This window comes from Cupressus sempervirens, chromosome 5 (genome assembly GCF_028749045.1).
Source record: "Cupressus sempervirens isolate cs-2001-9-10 chromosome 5, ASM2874904v1, whole genome shotgun sequence".
Lineage (NCBI taxonomy): Eukaryota > Viridiplantae > Streptophyta > Pinopsida > Cupressales > Cupressaceae > Cupressus > Cupressus sempervirens.
The window spans coordinates 417,473,787-417,496,192 of NC_143122.1; positions in this window are offsets into that span (position 1 = coordinate 417,473,787).

Consider the following 22,406-nt stretch of genomic DNA (forward strand, 5'->3'; position numbering starts at 1 on the left):
GCACAATGGAAGCCACATAATTTATATATAAAGAGGGATTGAGAACAAACTAAAATAGTTGAAGAAATGATAGTTTGAATATCAGGCTAAGCTATTATCAAATAGAGCTACCGAGCAATAGACAAGGGTAGATTGGGTGAAATTTGTCACATTAAGGTGATATATTAGTATAGAGTAGATTGGATTTGATTAGTAAAAGAAATTGCATATTGTCTAATCACTTTATTGTTACTTTCTTACCATTGTTGAACAAATTATCCTAATAGAGTAGACTTAACATACTTATTGTAAAATCTCCTGACAAAGTGCGCACATGAAGAGTGTTACTAAATGCTTTCATAAGGTAGAGTTTAATAAGTCTTTGTATTACTCATAATAAGGTAAAATTAATCCTAATATGGAAAGTCACCAGAAGTGACATCATTGTATGCTCTAACCAAGCATTCTTTATGCTAGAATAGTGAATATTTGTGGGTGTCATCCCTACCACAATTTTCCCTCTAACCAAGGGTTTTTGCATGACCAAATGACTATGTCAGATGTGTTTTTGAATGCATGAGATATGATTACTATTATTGTTATTTGATTTGGTTACTTTTAGTTCAAGCATTAAGTTATTTTGGTTATACATGCAAAGGAAGTGATAGTGTTATATAAGGCTTAAATTGTTTTAAGGGATAAAAGATTTAAAGGTATTGATTCACACCTCCCCAGCACCTTACCTTTCCTTAACATTCCAACACTTAAGTAGTTGTTGTATCATACTCCTCCTTACATTGTAATCTATGTCTATCCTTATATATCATTTTTCACTAAAACTCTCCCCTCTTGACATCAATGTCAAAGGAAAGATGTCAAAATCTCCTAAGTATATATACACTTATCAAAAAAACTTGCATCTAGATTAAATTATTTTATAGAAGCCATAAGATATTTGAAAATTTTACAGTCATATTAGAATATTTTATCCCATGACTTCCTCAAGGAATCTACATGTATTTCTCTATATAAAGCATATGTAGCCATCTCTACTGCCTCAAGATTTGTAGGATTGAAAATAGCATAAGACTTTTGAGTAGTTTCCAATAGTTCAAGCTCTTTCTATATTACCTCTATCTTAGGAGTGAGAAGGCTCCTCAACCTGTATTTCTCTACATAAATCATATGTAGATATCTCTTTTGCCTCGAGGTTTGTAGGACTAAAAATAAAATAAAACTTTTGAGTAGTTTCCAATAGTTCAAGCTCTTTTTGCATTACCTCTAGCTTTGGACTGATAAGACTCCTCAATTGTCAAAATATTTTCAATATTCTTCCCTTCTCAAATTGAAGTTTTATTATCTTGGACACTTCCTTACCAAAGTCTAAAATCACTTGGTTTGATGATTCATAAGTTGTTGCAAACTTTTCCAAGTTGTCCTCGTCTTCTTTGATGAGATTATCAATATATTCTACACATTTATTTGATATTATACAATAAATGTACACTTTCTTTCCATCTTAAATATAAACCTTAACATATTTGATATTCTCATTAACTAACTTTGTATCACGAGTTATACTTTTGCATATCTTAGAGAATATTTTTCCCTTATATTCTCTACTTGCCTTAACCTATGCTACATGCTCAACTGATTTGAAGTGAACATAAAAGTCATCTAAAATTTTAAATAAGTTCTCAATGGAATCTCCTTCTCAAAATACTTAAGGGATAGGCAAAACCTTAACCATTGTATCCAACGTCTTGCTTAAGATTCTTGCATTTTTCTTTGTCTTCTTTTTAATCTCTCCTTAACCTTTGAAAAGGTCATTAATGAGATCTTCATCAACTTATCTTCATAATAAGTTTCAAGATCTTCTTCCTTCTCTACTCTCGCAAGTTCCTTACTAATTTTACTCCTTTTGAGTCAATATTTTCAAAATGAATGGCAGTCTTTGTGAGATGTTCCATTTGATCTATCATTCTATCTTCTCCACTTTTCATTATAGGAATATTAGCTACAAAAATACTGAGAGGTCAAGTATATTTCTCAACATGAATTTATGCTACATTATTAACTATCTCATTGATTACTAAGGGTTTTCCTTCGTTAATCACTCACATTATCTCTGCCTTAGTTATGATTTCATTCTTCTTTTATTTTTCCTTCTCTTGTTCATCATCTTTTTGAATTATTTCCTCATATTCCAACATTATTTCTTTGTCTCTTCATTAGAAATGAAGTTGGGAATGAATATGTCTTTCTCTTTCTCTTCATTTTATGCATCTAATGGGATAGGTACTCTTGATACAAAGAAGTTACATTGTTGAATGGTACTGAAGAACTAATCAATATCATCGGATTTATCTTTACCTTGCTCACTATCCTTGGGTTCAATAGGCTTATCTTACTAATATTTGATGATTATCACCTTCACCTATGGCACGTGTGTACCCTTATAATCAGTTTTCTCAATACCTAAGAAATGATTTTTCAATTTCCTCTCCAATATCCTCCTGCTTCCCTGCCATGATCTTGATGATCCTAATGTTGAATCTCATTTTATCATTATCCATATTGATGATCCTATTCATTTTCTCAAAGGCTATCAAAATACAAAAATCATGTAAAGTCTTTTCTCTTATTCTTTCATCTTCATCTATGGCTCTTTACCTTCTCACATCAAGTTTCTCAAATAAATCATCTAATACACTTCCTTCAATCTCTATAAGGTTCCTTTTGAAATTCAAAGCATATGTGATAACAAAATCATTTAATATATTTTTCTATTAGAATCATACTTCTGATAATACTTGTTTAATTGATTGGCCAGTCCTTGGTTTTCAATCTTGTCAATGACATTTTTCATATATGGTTTCTATTTTGTATTTTCTTGTACTCTTTTCTCCTCTATACTTAGTATTTTTTTTTTTTAGGTTTCTTAAATAGTGAATCAACAAATTTTCTCTTCTTAGGTCCAGAACCCTCAGCCATAGCTTTGGGTCAAGGAGTCTCAAAATATCTCTTTGTAGTTTTCACAATCCTAGTTAACTCTGGTTTCTTTTATTCCACATTGGCAGAAGGTGAGAAGTTGTTTGTATAACTCTGTGTGATATCAGAGTTGCCTCAAGTACTATAGCCACTACTATTAGTGAATTTGAAACTTCTAGTATTTCAAATTGAGTACTCCCTTCATTTTCTATCTTTATTGGAGTAGAGACCTCGACTTTGGCTTGCATAATTTCCTCACTCTTCTTTCTACTTTTTCCATCTACTCTTGATTTATCCCTTCCTTTTGAACTATTTTGAATATAATCTTTTGTACTTTCCTCTTTCTTGAACTCTTGGTGAGTTATTTTCATACTTTAGTTGACTTCTCATTATAGATTCTCAATTGTTCTACATTAGGATTTGTATTTGATGAAAATATTGCTTCATCAACTTCATAATGCATAGGGGTTATCCATTAAACCCTTGGCTCAATAAAATCCATACAAGTACAACTAATCTGAACCATGAAGCAAATAGTATTTGCATACTATTCAACAATCTCTTTGGGAGTCCTCATTCTTCGTTTCATTTCTCTTTGGAAACCTTTGATTATTTACTTGCATTTTATAGTATTTAGTGATTTGAACTATAGTAGGAATTTCACTCTTCCATGTATTCAAGTGCATACCAGGAAACATATGAGTTATGTGAAAGAATATGTTTAGTGTCAAAGAAGCAAACCTAAATGCTTGTGACTAATCATGTTTAATCCTTTCAAGATCTCAAATAGTTGTAATCTAATAATCTCACATATTTCATAGTTTTTGTGCTCAATGACCATTTTGAAAGATGTGTGGATTATACCTACGAAGATTGAGTTCACTTTGCTACTATATTGCTTTTTATAACCCAAAATCTTAGCAATTAACGTTACATCCTTCTTCCTTATATCTAGATGGTCATTGACCTCTTGTCCCACTTAGAAAAAATATTATTTTAAACTTATTTCTTCACTATCTTGTTCATGGAGGGTATAATACACACATTATCAAATTTAGTCACCAAATATATCAATTCCTTACTAATATTCATAGGTTGATCACCCAGCCAAAATAATGATGATGAATTCTACTCAAGACTGTCAAATTCTTGGAAACTCATTGTTAGGATTAACCTCAGACAGAAATAATAGTTACATGCAAATATAACCAATACCAGAAAATAGTAGATCGCATAAAAGAGAACACAAGACACCAAGATTTAATGTGATTCACCCAATCCCTGGGCTACATCCACCAACAACAAGTCCACTATTATTATTATCCAGTGATTACTACTTGATTACAATTTGTAATCCCTTCTATCTCAATACTATTGCAAGAAGCTACAATATAACCATACATAATGAAATCCCTATCTCCAAGCCTTTTCATACAAGCTTTTATCGCTTACAAAATTAGGGCTAGAATAATAGAAAAATAGTAGTCAATGCCTTTTACAATATAAGGGCATTTTTGGCTTTAAGGGCGCTACCCCCAAAAACCCTATGGGGGAATTGCCCCTCGACCCCACCCTGTACTATGATAGGGAGCGCACCTAGGGAACTATCCCAGGACCTTGTCTTGGGGACCCCTATAGAAATAATCTGGAGGAAAATCATGCCAAATAAACCTCTAAGTTTGATTAGGCTCCATATCACAACAATCTCCCACTTGGAGACTGATCTAACTCCACAATAATAACCTCCAACTTAGAGACTAATCATAGCACTATGAAACCTATAGCTCCCACTGGAATATCAAACCACCCTAGATTTTTCTATTCTTGTATTTTGTTCAGTCTAGAAGACCAACCGAAGCCAAAGAGGAATTCATCTTCTCCCTTGTTACAACCTTTGTATAAATGTCTACTGGATCATCATTTGCATGTATCTTCTCTAGCTTTAACTATCCATCATCCAAAACTAATCGAATGAAATGGTACCGCAACTATATGTGTTTTGTCTTTGAATGTAGAGTTGAATTCTTTGCAAGATGAATGGCACTTGGACTATCTATAAAAAAATAATTATCCTTCTAAGAGTGTCCCAATTCTTCCAAGAAGAACTGAAGCCATATCATCTCCTTAGTTGCCTCTTTAGTAGCAACATACTCTACCTCTATAGTGGATAAATCATTAACCTTCTATAACCTAGAAACCCAACTCACGGCTGCTCCACCAACATTAAATACATAACCTGTAGTACTCCACCTGGTATCAATATCCCTTGCCAAATTTGAGTCAACATAGCCCTATAAATCAGTAGTAGAGCCCCCAAAGTGTAAACGCTTACTGGATGTTCCTCGCAAATATCTAAGAATCCATTTAACTGCATTCCAATGCTCAAGCCCTAGATGACTCATATACCTGCTAACAACTCCCACTGCATGTGCAATATCTAGCCTAGTACATACCATAACATACATCAAGCTACCTACAACTAAAGCATAAGGTACGTTATACATCTTGTCCTCCTCTTCTTGTGTCTTGGGACACATCTCATTAGTCAACTTCAAATGACTAAGTAAAGGTGTGCTAACAGCTTTAGCATTCTCCATAGAGAAACGTTGGAATACCTTCTCAATATAATCAATTTGAGATAATATCAATTTCTTGTTCTTCCTATCTTTACAAATATTCATACCAAGAATTTGTTTTGGTACCCCCAAATCCTTCATAGAAAATGCATGTGCTAACTAGCGTTTAATCCCCTTAATATGATCCATGTTAGACATAACTACAAGCATATCATCAACATATAAACATAAAATAATGTAGTTGTCATCATCCAACCTCTTAAAATAAACATATTTATCTAAATGACACTTCCTATATCCATGCTCATGCATAAAATTGTCAAATTTTTAGATACCATTGTCAAGGTGCTTGCTTCAAGCCATGTAAACTTTTCTTCAATATGTACACTAAGTTATCCTTACCTTTGACCTCAAATCCCTATGGCTAAGCCATATATATCTCTTCATCCAAATCACCATGAAGGAAGGTTGTTTTAACATCAAGTTGCTCCAAATGTAAATCTTCAGTAGTCACAATACTTAAAATAGTGCGAATAGAAGTCATTTTAACAACAGGAGAGAATATCTCATAAAAATCAATGCCCTTTTTCTATGCAAATCCTTTTACAACTAACCTAGCTTTAAATCTTTTCTTACCTCCATCCTCTTCTCTCAACCTGTAAACCCACTTATTCTGTAAAGCCTTTTTACCTATAGGAAACTTGCATAAATCTCATGTCTTATTTTTCAGCAAAAAGTCCATCTCTTCTTTCATTGCAAACTCCCATTGAATCTTTGTATCCACCTACATAGCTTCATCATAACATTCAGGTTCATCAGCATCAATAAGTAAAATAGAATATAAGGAAGGAGAAAATCTTTTTGGAGGTCTACTCATCCTTGTTAACCATCTAAAATTCATTAGGGTGTGTGGTATTTGTTGTTGTGGTTGTTGCACATCATGAGGAATTGTAGGAACATTAGCTTTTGGAGTATCATCTAGCACTACATAATCATTTTCTTTCTTCTCATGTTGCTGCAATAGATCTTTGTACAACACTTTCTCATTGAATATGACATCCCTACTTCTTATAAATTTACAATTTTCAAAATCACAAAGCCTATAACCAAATTCATTAATGCCATATCCAACAAATACACATTTCTTTGACTTAGCTTCCAACTTGGTTCTATTTTCAGAATCTATATGAGCAAATGCTTTACAACCAAAGGTTCTAAGAAAAATATAACTCACCTTCTTAAAAATCCATGCTTCCTCTGGAATACCACAATCCAAAGGAGTAAAGGGACTTCTATTAATCAAATATACAGTAGTATTAATAGTCTTTGTCCACATGTTTAAGGGCAACCTTGCATGCAACCTCATGCTTCTTGCATACTCCATTATAGTCTTGTTCATGTCTTTAGCCACTCCATTTTCCTGTGGAGTCCTTGGAATAGTTTTCTGTCTATGAATACCATTAACGAGGCTATAATATTCAAATTCATGACTACAATACTCACCACCATTATCAGATCTGAGACATTTTAATTTCTTACTAGTCTCATTTTCAACCAAGCATTTTCATTTCTTAAAAGTTTGAAATACATCAGATTTTTGTCTAAGGAAATAAACCCATACTTTTCTGGTTGCATCATCAATAAATGTAATATAATAATGAGAGCCACTAAGGGAAGATACCTGAGCTGGTCCCCATACATTTGTATGCACAAGCTCTAATTTCTCAATTTTATTTTCCTTCCCAGTCTTCACAAAACTCACTCTCTTTTGTTTTTTCATACACACAACTTTCACAGAAATCCATATTAATGCATTTCAGACCTAGTAAAACTTTCTTTGAATGAAGTACTTACATACCTTTCTCACTCATGTGCCCAAGTCTGTTGTGCCACAGCAATGTATCAAAATCTATAGCAACTATTTATTCTCCTTGCCTAACTACAACAACTCTTCCTGAACATTCATTTTTCTCTAAAACAATCAAAGTAGAAGGAACAATATGACCTATACAAAGATATAAGGTGCCTACTTTGACACCTTTTTCTACTACAGGGGAACCTTTTGAAACCTTCCAATTTTTATTATTAAAAGTAACTACACAACCCTCATCATTGAGTTTTCCTACTGAAATTAAATTCCTACTTAGCCTTGGAACATGTCTCACCTCATGTAGTAGCCAATGATTCTCATTCTGCAACTTAATTTTAACTTTTCCCTTTCTAACAATATGATAGGGTTCATTATTGCCCAAATAAACAAGCCCAAAATCCCCTTTGACATAATCAATAAAATAATCTCTATGAGGTGTAGCATGAAATGAAGCACTAGAATCTAAAACCCATGAGTCATCAACAATTTCTAAAGACAAAAGCAAAGCATCCTCTTTAGATTTGTTACTTACCACATTTTCCTCCTTGTTCCTTTTTGGTTTATCTCCTTCATTGTTCTTTCAAGTCTAGCAATCTTTCTTCTTATGCCCTAATTTCCCATAGTGCCAACAATCTCTTAGTCCTCTGGATTGAGACCTCTTCCCCTTTGACTTTCCTCTTGATTTCCCATGATTTTCAAAATTATTTCCTCTCTCAGTCGTTCTACCTTTACTTTGCGCATTCAAAGCACTTCCTGATGTAGATCTACCTAAGGTTTTCCTATGAGTTTCCTCACTCAAAATAATACCAATCACATCATCACATTATAGGGTACTAGATCTAGAAACAGAATTACTCACAGTCATTACCAAGCCATTCCAGCTTTCAAGAAAAGTACACAAAATCAAGAGAGCCCTAATTTCTTTATCAAAATTGATACCCATAGAAGATAACTAACTAGTAATAGTATCAAACTCATTTAAATGATCTACAATAGATCCACCTTCTGTCATTTTCATATTAAATAAACACTTCATGAGAAATACCTTGTTTGAAGCGGAGGGCTTTTCATACAGTTTCGCTAGGGTTTGCATCAACTCTTCTATTGTCTTTGCTTTTGTAATATTAAATGCCACCAATGGCACCAGACATAATCGAATTCTTCCAATTTTCTTTCTATCTAAAATATCTCAATCGTTATTTGTCATAGATCCCTAATTCTTGGTTTTTCCTTCCAACGACTTCCATAAATCCTTCTAATAAAGATAGTCCTCCATTTGTATTTTCCATAACTAAAAGTTATGCCCATTAAACTTGTCAACCCTTAGCTTACCCTCATTTTTCATCACTCCCACTCAACCATGAGACCTTCTTGCAGAGGATTGCTAAAAAAAAAAAACACGACAATGGTCTAGCTAAAAAAAAATGACAACCGTCTGGCTCTAATGCCACTTGTTAGGATTAACCTCAAAGAGAAATAAAAATTACATGCAAATATAACCAATACCAGAAAATAGTAGATCACATAAAAGAGAACACAAGACACCAAGATTTAACGTGGTTCACCCAATGCTTGGGCTATGTCCACCAACAACAAGTCCAATATTATTATTATCTAGTGATTACAACCCGATTACAATCTGTAATCCCTTACAGCTCAATACCACCACAAGAAGCTACAATATCACATACATAATGAAATCCCTAACCCTAAGTCTTTTTATACAAGCTTTTGCCACTTACAAAATTAGGGCTAGAATAATAGAAAAATAGTACTTGACGCTTTTTACAATATAAGGGCATTTTTGGCTTCGGGGGTGCTACCCCAAAACCCCTACAAGGGCATTGCCCCTTGACCCCACCCTGTACTATGATGCCCTGGGACCCTATAGGGGCACTGCCCCCAAACCGTCATAGAAATAATTTGGAGGGAAATCATGTCGAATAAACCTCTAAGTCTAATTAGGCTCCACATCACAACACTCATTACTAGAACTAAGTTCTGTTGGAAACTACAATTGGAATAATTGTTATATTGTCATTTATGTCAAAACTTACTCATAAGACATTTACTAATAGTGTAGAGTGTCATATCAATTTATTGATGAAGAGGAACTGAAAAGAAGAGATACTAAGGTGAGATAGTTAAGTTGTTGAGTAAAGAGGAGTTAAGTATGATGGCATTACAATGGGAACTTGATCAGCTTGTCTTTGACAAGACAATGTGTTGTCTAATCATTATATTAAGTGAAGAAGATAGTTGAGTTGAAGCCTAGAAGAGATATTTGATGAAAGAAAAGAAGGATATTTACACACCAAGCTTGAACGAGTGATACTTTTACTAGGTTAATGAAGGAGTTGAAGCAGAATATTAAGGAGCTTAAGTAATAGCCAAAAAAATAGTATTAGCTAAGTGATAGTAACGGATGAGAAAGATGAAGGTAAAATGGAGAAGTGACTGAGCGTAGTGAAGATCGAGCAAGCAAGTATAAGTCAATTTCTCAATATTACTCTTTGCCTCAACAAGCTCACCTTTGATAATATTGGTATACCTTTCAATATATTGATAGTTAGATCTTGAATCTCCAAGTTCCAACTTCATTTGACCAAGTTTAGTACTAAAACCATGACATTCATTTGATTTGACCTTCAATTTTTCTTCAAGATTCTTTGTATCTACTTTTCCTTACTCAATCTCCTTAGCTAGTTGAAGAGTAGTGATTTCATATTTGTGTTGAAGACATTATTTTTCCTTCTAAATTTTCTCAACCAGATTTGATGATGGTTCAATATCAACTACCTTAGGCTCATATTTCATTTTCTCAACTAATTATTTCCTTTTGATCTAGAGACATCAATTTTCTCCTTATGCCTTTTAATATAATCTTCTACATATTTGAGTGTATTCTTCAATTTATCTTGGTATACATTATCTTTATCCAAGTCATCAAGTGCTTCTTTAAATTCATCTATAAGTTTCTTTCTTTCATCTTGATCCTCCTCAAGTTGTTAGACTTCTTCTAAGAATCTATGTTATGATACTGATTATAGGATCAAGCAACATTGTGAGGGGGGTGAATTAGTGTTGCAAAAATTCTAATTGAATTAAATCTTTTATCAAAATTCCATATAACCATTGAAATGATAAAGCATAAAAAAAATACAAAATAAGAGAACTCATAACATTGTGATTTATTATCAAGAAAACCCTAGCCAAGGGAAAACCTCAATGGTGATTGAACCCACAAGATAATGCACTAGTCTTGAAAATGTCCTTGTTAGGAGAATTGGCTCTATTAAGCATTTTTAGATTACTTTTAGTAAATAAGTCCCTATTAGGATACTAGACCTTCTTAAAGGTTTGTAACCCTATAATGAGTTGAGATAATAAGAGGAGAGCTCACTGCTCAAAGGTAAAGGTTATAGCCACCTTCAAGGACTCAATGTCAAACACATTAAGGTACTACGATAAAATTTGAACAATACATAGCATCTCTATGCTTGATTATGTCAAATAAAACTCACATATTCTTTGTTCTAACATTCAACGTCAAAGCTTGCACATCACAATAACATTCCAACATCATCCCTATAAATGCATACAAAATACTTTCCTTTATACCATTTCAATTCTTTATTTCACTCAACTTCAACTAGCATTTACCAAATGTATCCATACACTAACCAAAATGCAATACTAAACCATATTATCCAAGGGTTAAGACTTTATATGTCTTCATAATAAAACTAAGTAATTGAATTAATAAGTCAATTCAATTCATTAAGCCAATTTTCTCAACCATTGAAGAAAAAAAATTTAACATCATCTTCTAGGACTGGTTCCACTTTCCATTACTAGATCTCATATAGGATCACACACCAAACATATTCCACATACCATATCCTTGAAATTATAGACTAATCTAGTATATCCTTTATGATCATTCATCAAAATTGTCAAACTCTACATAGTATGCTTTTACTATACTAAGGCATTTTTCACATTCTTATTATAACAAAACTTACCACCAATACTAGGGAATATATCAACTATGTATGTTTCTATCAATGAAAAAATATTTATAGTCACATGGAATTTACTTGCCTACAACATAAGGGGAATAGGTATATCATTCATCTTGCAAATCCTAAGCCTTGATTAATTATATTTAATTATTTAGATAATGAATGATATACATCATCTTTAGCCATTACTAATTGGGAACAATGGAATAACTATACAAGGGTAGGTACATTATTTATTTATAATTTACTATAAAATGTAATAGAGATACTACATAAGAAGACACTAAATAGGGAAGTTAGATAGAAAATATCAAAATGAAGAGTTAAAAAGCATCTTCATAGTCTAGATTCTATGATAAGACAATAGATACTTGTATTGAGTATTTCTATTTAGAAAATTAGTTAACTTGCCCACTATGAGAGAGTTTATGGTGAGTAAGAGAGGTGCAATAGATGTAAGAGGGTTTGTGTTCTTTCCTAGGTTGTTTGATCATGGATATGGTGTGTTAGATTTTTCCAATGGGTGATGAGTTTGACACATAATTTTGGGATATCATTTGGTGATTTCCTCTTTATAATATCTATATAATGGAGGTATTATTTATAGATTTTAATTTTCTTTTTACTTATGTTATTTTATTATTCCTAATTAGAGGGATATTTCTATTATCTTATTAGACTATTTTAATCCAAGCTTGGATCTCTTTAGTGCTAGAGCTATTCACTATATAACTCTCTCCACATATATTTGATGGTTGTTTAGTTTGTGTATTTGTATTTTCATCTTCATCATTTTAATGATCTGTGTGGTTTGGTAGGATTGAAATACTTCATTTTTAATAATCTAATTATGTTATTCACCCTATATTCATCAACTATTATTCATAGTTCTTTTCGCAATGCACATTACAAAATCTTTAGTATTAAGAAAGATAAGTGAAGATTTTTGTTTGAAAAGTAGCAGAATCAAGCCATGTTGATGTAGATATAATCAATTACAATAGATAAGGTAAATATCTCAACTATTCTGAAGCTTGATAGAGCCTTAAACAATCATAATCCGAGTGAAAGTTCATTATAATGATGGTTCATAAGCTTTTATTAGGGGGTTTGAAATATGACAATCCTTTCCATTTTTTCTTAACCATATTCAAGTTGAAGAAGATCATATTAAGTGGAGTTTGATGTCTTCTCTTTGATTTTACGACACTGACTTAAGATATTTTATTTCAGTAAGGATTTGTGCATTGGCTATCATAGTGGATGACTCTCTTAGTTTGTTAAGTACTTTATATAGATAAGAAGCATCATGCTTAATGATAACCCAAATTTAGCCTTGTAAATAGAAGTTTTAAAAACTTATAAACATATGCATGTATGCATAGGCATCTCTCTCTCTCTCTCTCTCTCTCTCTCTCTCTCTCTCTCTCTCTCTCTCTCTCTCACACACACACACACACACACACACACACATATTTTAGATGCTCAAAATCATCTCCTAACACTTATATAATATTTTTTATAACACTATAATAATTATATTTTTTATATTCAACTACCTATTTAATTAAATATGTTCATATTGCTAGTGTATTCAAATTTAATTTGAGTACTATCATCTAATGTATTAAATTAAATTTAGTACACATTTCTCCATAAAATCCTCTTTTAGATAAATTCTATTTATTTAATTCCTCCACATACTTTCTTCCTAAACCTTTATTAAATTAAATCCTCTTTAATTTAATCCTAATTTAGTCTTAGATCCTACCCCTCTAACATCCCTTTCTATCTAATAACCCTACCCACTAATTAATTAAGGTTAATTAGGCTAATTTCCTACTTCCTACAACTATTAGTCCTAATTATTTGCTGAAATGTGTGAGAAAATATCCAAATATTGACTTTTCAAATCAAATTATCTTATTTCCTCTAAACAAGGGACTCTAACACCCCTTGTGATATCTCTTACACTTTCTACAAGTGTTCATTAGAATTTTCCTCTTACACTTTCCTAAACATCTCTTACACACAATTACATGTATACCTAGAATACACTTGGACATTGCATCCCAAGTTTCTCACACATTTGTGAGAAAATGGTGGACTTTGCATGGCTTATGTGTCTCTATTTTGGAACCTATATGGATGCTACATAGGTTCCACCTCCTTGGTCCCTCCAAAACCCTATAAATAGAACCATTGTGATGCATAAGGGTCCTAGGGTAGTTAGAAATACTGCATGCTAGAGTAGTTTGACCTTGAGGTTCAAGATCTTGGTCGAAGAAGAGGTGTGCTCAATCATTTTTAAGTTTTCGTGTTGGTAAGGAGCTCGGTCACTGAAGGAGCTTGGAATACAGTATCCTGCTCGACTTATTTTGCATTTCTCAACATGTGTGTTTCTTGACTTATACTATGTTGCTTGGCTTATACTACATTGTTTGACATGTATGTTTCTTGGTAATGCTTGGGGGTTTGTTGACATTCAACAATTTGGCATGTTGATTGGTATTCTTATAGATTTTCTCAGTTGACTTGGTACATTTAATGTGTATGAAGTGGGATCATGATGTGGAGAGATTATAAGGATATGTGTGGACCTATTTGGGTCTTGGATCTTTATTCTATGTGCATTTAATGGGTGTTGTAAGCTGACTAAGGCATTTTGTATTTTATATCTATTGTAGCCTGACTTGTGGATCAAATATGTATTCAATATAAGGGTTTATTTAATTTGTAACTAGCTAGTATGAATTGTGTCTTGTTTTAGTATAAGTAGGGGGTCTTGTCTTGTCTTGAGACATCAGTGGATTCAGTTCAACTTGGAGTAGCTGAGAGGAGCATATTTTAGCAAAGCTAGCAACTAAGTGTGGGCTTGGAAAAAAAAGGTTGCTTGGTGTCTTGCAAGCACAAGTTTAGATTCTTCTTAGGGTTTTTCATCAAATTGTGGATTTGAGCTAGCTAGTGATTAGATCTTGTGAGGTCTTGTAGAATTACTATTGTAATTGTGAATTTCTTATGTGTTTGGTCGTAACCCAAAAGGCCTTATAGTTGGGCATGTTGAATTAAAATCTTATGATTCTATTATGAGAGTTGGCATTATTTGGATCTAAATATTTATGTTATTGTTTATATTATGTTGTGTGATTATTTTCTAGGGCCAGGACAACCCCTTTAGGGACTCTCCTACCTTGCATTATGTCAGGTGGTATTAGAGAAAAGGTTTGATCTGGTTGATCTTGTGGATTCATTTCTTTAGGTTTGTGAAGATGCCTCCAAGAAGACTAGATCCTAGGGAAATTGATGATCTATGCGATGTTATAGAGACCAGGATTTCAGAGAGGGTTGGATCAAATTTTAGATTTGAGATAGAGTTGATGAAGGATGAGATTAAGAGATTTATTATTGGTGTACCTAGGAATGTGGACCACTAAATATGGATGTGAGGAAGCTTCTAAATAATTTGAAGTTTTTGGATCTAGTGGTGAAAACAAAACTAATCACATGGAGAGACCTATGGAAGATAGGGCTGGTCAATTGGATAGATCTAGATCTTAGTTGAAGCTGAAGCATAAGATGGGTGTTTCTAATTTTTTAGATACTTTGAATCATGAAGACCTGATTGATTGGATTGGTGAGATGGAATGAGACTTTGAGTTAGAGGATATTTAAGATCCACTTAGAGTGAGGTTGGCACAGCCTAACTTGAAATTACATGTTTCTTTAAGGTGAAAAGCATTACAAAGAGACAAAGAAGAAGAAGCTAAAATGAAAATCACTAGATGGAGATTGATGGTGACAAAACTGAAGGATAAATTCATTCTTTTTAATTATGAACTTGATTTGTTTAAGAGATTGTAGAATCTAAAATAGCAGGATATGTCTATGAAATATTATACTAAAGAGTTCTACAAGATGACTATTTGTTCTAGGCATAGAAAACTTTCTAAGGAACAGGTGGCTTGGTACATTAAGGATTTAAGATTCAATATTCAGGATGAGGTTGGTACATTGAAGATTGATCTGGTTGAGGATTAGTATTCCCTAAAGGCAGAAGATGAGTTGAAAAGAAGAAATCAAGGTAGTTCCTAAGGGAAGGAGAAGTAGGATCACTCGATAAGGGATAAATCGAGTGCAAAAAATGAACCAAAACCTATTGAGTTAAGGAAGAGAACGTGTAAGGTTGCCTTTGAAGATAATTGTTTTCATTGTGGTGAAGAAGGAAATAGAGCTTATAAATGTTCCTAGAAGGATGGTGATAGAAGAACTGTTGTTGTGAATAAGGTTGAAGACTTGGTCAATGAACCCGAGAGAGAAGGAGAGAACTTTCTCTCTTGATGAGCATTGTTTGGTAAAATTATGTTGGAACCTTTTCAAAGGAGTAATTTGTTCAAGACTCATTGTAAGTCTATTGGTAAAATCTACAATGTGATTGTGGATGGTGGTAGTACTAATAAACTTTTTGTTGAGGAGATGGTTCAGAAACTTGGTTTGAAGAATGATAGATACTTTATTTATAGGATTGGTTGGTTACAAGATGAACATGCTTTGGAAGTGAGGGAGAAGTGTCTTGATGAATTTTAGATTAGGCAGTATAAGGATCAAGTGTTGTGTGATATTATAGACATGAGTAGCTATTAGTATGATTGCATGGATATGCATGATTGTGTCAAGAATGTATTTACAATTGAGAAAGGTGGTAGGAAGTTTTCACTGATTCCTTTGCAGAATGAAGAACTCGATAGGAGGAACCTGAGTTTTGGGAGTTGAGTTGAGCTAAAGGATTTTGAGAGGGTTAGAGATTAGTGTGGTAAATAGACATGTGCTACACTGAGAAAGGATGTACAAAAGCAGAGCAATTGTGTGACTATTTTTGGAAAGGATTGACATAAGTGGAATAAAGGGAAGAGTGTACAAGTTGATAACTTGGAGGATATGTATGTGAAGAACTAGTTTGGGATTTATGTGCTAAATCCCACAAGATATTCTTCTACGTAATTAAGAACATCTTTTCACACCTAGGGTGTCTAATGTAAGAGCATCCTAGGGTAGTTGGAAATCCTACATGCTAGAGTGATTTGACCTTGAGGTTGGAGAGCTTGGTCGAAGAAGAGGTGTGCTCAATCATTTTTAAGTTGTTGTATTGGCCAAGGAGCTCAATCATTAAAGGAGCTTGGCATACACTATGTTGTCTGTCTTATTCTGCATTGCTCAACATGTGTGTTGCTTGACTTATACTATGTTGCTTGGCTTATACTACATTGTTCGACATGTATTGTTTCTTGGCAATGCTTGGGGTTTTGTTGACACTCAACAATTTGGTGTGTTGATTGGTATTCTTATGGATTTTCTCAGTCGAATTGGTGTATTTAATGTGCATGGAGTGTGATCATGATGTGGAGAGATTATAGGATATGTGTGGACCTATTTGGGTCATGGATCTTTATCCTAGGTGCATTTAATGGGTGTTGTAAGCTGACTAAGGCATTTTGTATTTAATATCTACTGTAGGCCAACTTGTGGATCAAATGTGTATTTAATGTAAGGGTTTATTTAATTTGTAACAAGTTCTAGGCTAATGTGTGGCTTGGTTTAGTATAAGTAGGGTGTCTTTTCTTGTCTTGAGACATCAGTGGATTCAATTCAGCATGGAGTAGCTGAGAGGAGCAAATTTTAGCAGATCTAGCAACTAATTGTAGGCTTGGAAAACAAGAAGGTTGCTTGGTGGCTTGTGAGAACAAGTTCAGATTCTTCTTGGGTTTTTTATCAAACTGTGGATCTAGGCTCCCTAGTGGTTGGATCTTGTGAGGTCTTGTTGAATTCCTATTGTAATTACTTATGTATTTGGTCGTAACTTGGAATGCCTTAGAGTTGGGCATGTGGAATGAAAATCTAATGATTATTTTATGAGAGTTGGCATTATTTGGATCTAAATCTTTGTGTTATTGTTTATATTTTGGTGTGTGATTATTTGTTGGGGGCTATGACATCTCTTTTAGGGATTCTCTTGTCTTGCATTATGTCACCTTGTCTCAAGTATTTACATTTCCCATTTTGCATTAGATTTATTATGTTAGTATTGTGTTAGAGAATTTAGAGCTTTTGTTACTAATCTTGCTCGGTAGATGCATTGATAGTTATTAGAATTATTAGTTGCAATTACTCATCTAATATTTTAGTTCCATTTGATACTTGTTATATCTTTCATACACTTGCATTTACTCTATTTCTAGTTCCATTTTACTTTCATCATTTGCATTGAATGTGTCAAGAGAAGTTGATTATATAACTACCTCTTGGGGCATTTAATCATCTTTGTCCTAATCCAGTGTCTCTTTTCATTTAAATTATTGCATTCATATCAAATAGTTTGTGGCATTTTAAATCTTGTGTTGCGAGAGCACATCCATAAACCTCATCCATGAGTACACCAACAAGGCTTAGGTGCCTTTTTTGAGCTTCTTTGAGGTTGTGTAAAAATTTATTTTGTTGAATTCAAGTTCTTCTTACTTGCAATGTCTAGTTTAGTTGATGTTGATTGAATATATGCATATGTTTATTAACTCACCTTCTCATTGTTTGATTTTGATCCCAATGGGTGTTCTTTTGCATAGTGACCTTGTATAGACAACACATGTCCATGCATATCAAGACCTTATTCCAAAGCATGCTACCATGGATTCATCTTCTCCTCTAGATCTAAGAATTACTCTACCTAATAATCCCCTTATCCATTAAGATTTAGTATCCCTCTTAATCCACTTCATTATCCCCTTTGTAATCAAGATCAAGACATTCCATCTATCCCATCTATTAATGATTCCCTCCCATATCAAGAGTTGACATCCACTTATCCTCCACTTCATGAATATTTTTATTGCACCCTATCCACTAATCCTCCTCAATGTAAAGATAAAATCACTCCATCTCATGATTCCATTCCCTCCACTCCATCATATGATATCATTCCATCTCATGATCCACTCTTTCCTTCTATTCAACTACATAATCCTCTTACAAGTCAAGATCAAAGTAACTTTCATCTCCATGTCATGATCCCAATCCATATCAATACCCTATTATCCCCTGCAATCCCATTCATGATCCTAATCCTCCACAATGTCCCATGATACCCACTCAATACATCCATGAGCACCATTTATATGGACTCACATCTGGTGTTGAAAATAATAAGTATCTAATTAAAGAAAGAATGTCTCACAATGTTAGTACACAATAAAATCCAAAATACCTCCATAAAAATATAAATGTGCCCATCACCCATATTTCAAATCCATTTTGGGACCCTATATCCAAAGCTCCATTCCTTCCTCATCTACATCGATTTTGGGTCCTTATGTCCAAAACTGAAGCCTTCATCACTTCCACCCATTTTGGGTCCTTACATACATTCAACCACCATATCCAAGTTTCTCACTCCATTACCTCAAATCCACAAGAAAGATCAACAAATTCACACATATTTGATTTCCTTCCAAAATTCACCCTCCACCATTTCATCCATAAACTCTCTATACCATTTATTCTTATTGGACCATACCATGGATAATGAAAGAAAATTGGATTCTATTTAGAAAAATTGCATAAATCTTAAAACCCACAAAAATACAAGGACCAACATGTCCCATCTAAAAGACATGTTCACAAAAAGATAAATATGATCCAAAAGAAAGAAAAAATCAAAATGCCACAAAGGCCCAAAATGAAAAATAAGAAAATCATGTGGCTTCACAAGCTACTTATTGAAGAAATGAATCTCAAGGAAGAATCCAAATTGGCATCCAAACTTTCTAATCCAAAAATTTCTTCCACTCATATATCCTCCAAGCTTCCATCTTCCAACTCCATTTTGGGTCCTTATGCACCTGAATCCACTATCCTAAATCCATCATTTCCTTTATCCATTTTTTCCCTTATATCCAAAAATCCACATTTTATCCTCCATCTCCTCTATGATTTCCCCATGTCCACCACCCTTCAAGCTATGTGACAATGATGGTCTTTCTACCTCTCATATCCAACCTACGATCCATCAAACACCATTTGTCTCCCACCCTTCCACCACTTTAATCCAATATTTCACATAAGTCCTTATCCTCCAACCCCTCATCCCTCCCATCTCCCTTACAACCATTGTACCAACATCTATGAGAAAATATCAAAAATTTCTTATAAAGAAATTTAAAAAAAAAGCAATGTCAAAGGATATCATCCATGTAACTAGGTGCTTGACTCCTCCATCCATTTCCCTATCATGTATCCATTAGCATCCAAATTCACTTATCCATCCATTCACTTTTCCCCTTTTACTCTCACTCTACACTTGGAGGCAAACCCCATCTAAAATTAACTTGTAATGCCCCGCTTGGAAATCTAGAGAAAGTAACATTTTAAAGTCATTAAGTTGTCTAAACATTTTTAAAACAAGGTTTATATAACATATTTAATAAAGTGTGGAAGAAATTAAAATACAACATATTACATTCACATAGTTAATATTATCAACATAGGTTACGTTCCTCTAATATTTCTAAACAAGGTACCACATGTATTAAGTTTGGATTAATTAAGTTAAGTATCTATGTTAATTAAAAGATCATTTTTATGAAACTACAATGATTATAATACATCATCTTACTGAATGAACCAATATTACAATATAAATTTCACCATTAAATTGATTCTACAAAATAATATCAATACATGACATCCACTACACAAGCTGCAAGGTATGCCAAAATAATACAAGTACATATAAAACATAATATCCAAGGTAATTCAATTATATAAGATATATGAGTTAAACACATCACAAGAAAGGAACAAATCTCCAAGAGTGATGTGTATGAATAAACAAGTACATCAAGAATCTTCTAGTAATAGCACTAGTACAAATCCATTGGAACTTATATGGTAAGAAATGCACTACCATCTGACCTCGTGAACCTGAATGGTCCACTCCCACTATGTTAAGGAGACAACATTAGGTTCTTCTCATAAATAAATCCACAAGATACAAATACATAACTAAGTATGGAAATCTTGAAATCTTTCTACACAATGGTTTGACAATACAGTCAAGATGATAACTATACATTTCCAGAGGAACCACACATGCATGAATCTATGATGCATAACAGGAAATATCATCACATGAGTCAACTCTAAGGTAACCCAATAACCTCTCTAGACCTTTTCCCCTAGTGACTATATGTGGCATCAGTAACCTCTTGTACAAATATAGTAACTAACTATGCCTCCTAAATGTCTCTCTGAATAGGCACACATCTTCTCCCTCTCCCATCCTAGCCTTTACAATAATTTGAGGCATGACCAATGAACGCATCTTTTTAATTCATTTTAAACCCAAAACCCATGAATGTTTTGTTATCACTTGTATTAAATAACTTACAATTAGTTGTTATAGTTGTCCACTTAGTGGGTTGACCCTCATTGTAAGCCACTCCTCCTTTACACACCTAGATTACCTACCTAAGGTTCACTTAAGTAAAAGAGAAAACAAAGTTAAAGTTTATAAAAACTTTCATAAATCAAAGATCATCATAATCATCAAGTAAATCAATGGAGGAAAGTCCAAATTCTCACATCCTATAAAAGGATTTAAACTATCTATCTCATTATAGACATAATCAATATTCATCCATCCCATAATGAGCATCTAAAGTTTAATAACATTTCATGGATCAGAATCCAAAAAAATGATAAAATTTTATCTCCATACATGGAGTATCAAAATCTCATAGAGATAAATAACCATGACATAATATTAGCATAATACTACACACAAGGTCACTAAGTAAATCATATACAACACATTAATGGTTGTCACATTTTAATGGTTACAAGAAATAAATGATCTATGCACTATTAGGATCAAAAAAAATACTAAAAGAAAACATATAATCATCAATGATTCAATCGAAACTCTAAAAGATGGTTATAATATCACCCAAATTAAACTTCTCAAGCCTCTAGATTACATTCCTAATAGGTTTACTTATAACCCTAAAAACCCAACATAAGGAATGCAAAAATCACACATAAGTGTTTAGAGAAAATGTTTGGTTGTTTAAACAAAGTCAAATCCCTTATAAAAGTCTAATTTTTTTTTCAAAATAATTTCATATCATATACGCATTCAAATCCCAAACAGTGAGTGAATTTATTACTTTCTCCTAGTAACTTAATTGTTTAATATAAATTTCCCTATTTATGACTAAGTTCATAAACTTAGTTATCCAAAATTTAATATTGAGTTAATTCTTACTGTAGACACCTAAATCTGATTACATCAATTGGTAATTGTATTTAGTTTTCTCCTAGGACATTATTGATTAAATATTTACTATTTAATTAATTAATCGTCATCCCCTAGTTAATTAATTAATTTAATTAACTATAGTCCAATTGATAAAATCAAATGATCACCCAAAATCAATTTATCAATAAAATCTCTATTCCTCTATTAAATTGGATAAATAATCAAATCTATTCAATTTAATTCCATACTCTCATTTTATTGAATAAAACATTTAATAAAATGTCTAAAATCCTAAGTGCCTTCCTAAAAACCCTATCTTAACCCCTAATCCAACCCATTCACCCATACTAACCTCACTTAGGCACCTAACTAACCCATCTCATCAAAGCTAAATCACTTACCCCCTAACCTCCCCTCTAAACTAATCCTAAACCCCCTTATAATCATGTGCACAACCATAAACATGGGTTAAGACTTGCTAACTCAAACCAAAGTCAACAAATATCTTCTCCCCTCACCCTCCAACATTTATGACTCTTACACCTCTCCCATCCTCTCTTACATCTCTTACATGACTCTTACATACTCAATCACCCTCATCAAGCCTTTGACCAACCCATATCCCATCCTTTCATATGCATCCTCCTTGTGACACTTGTCAC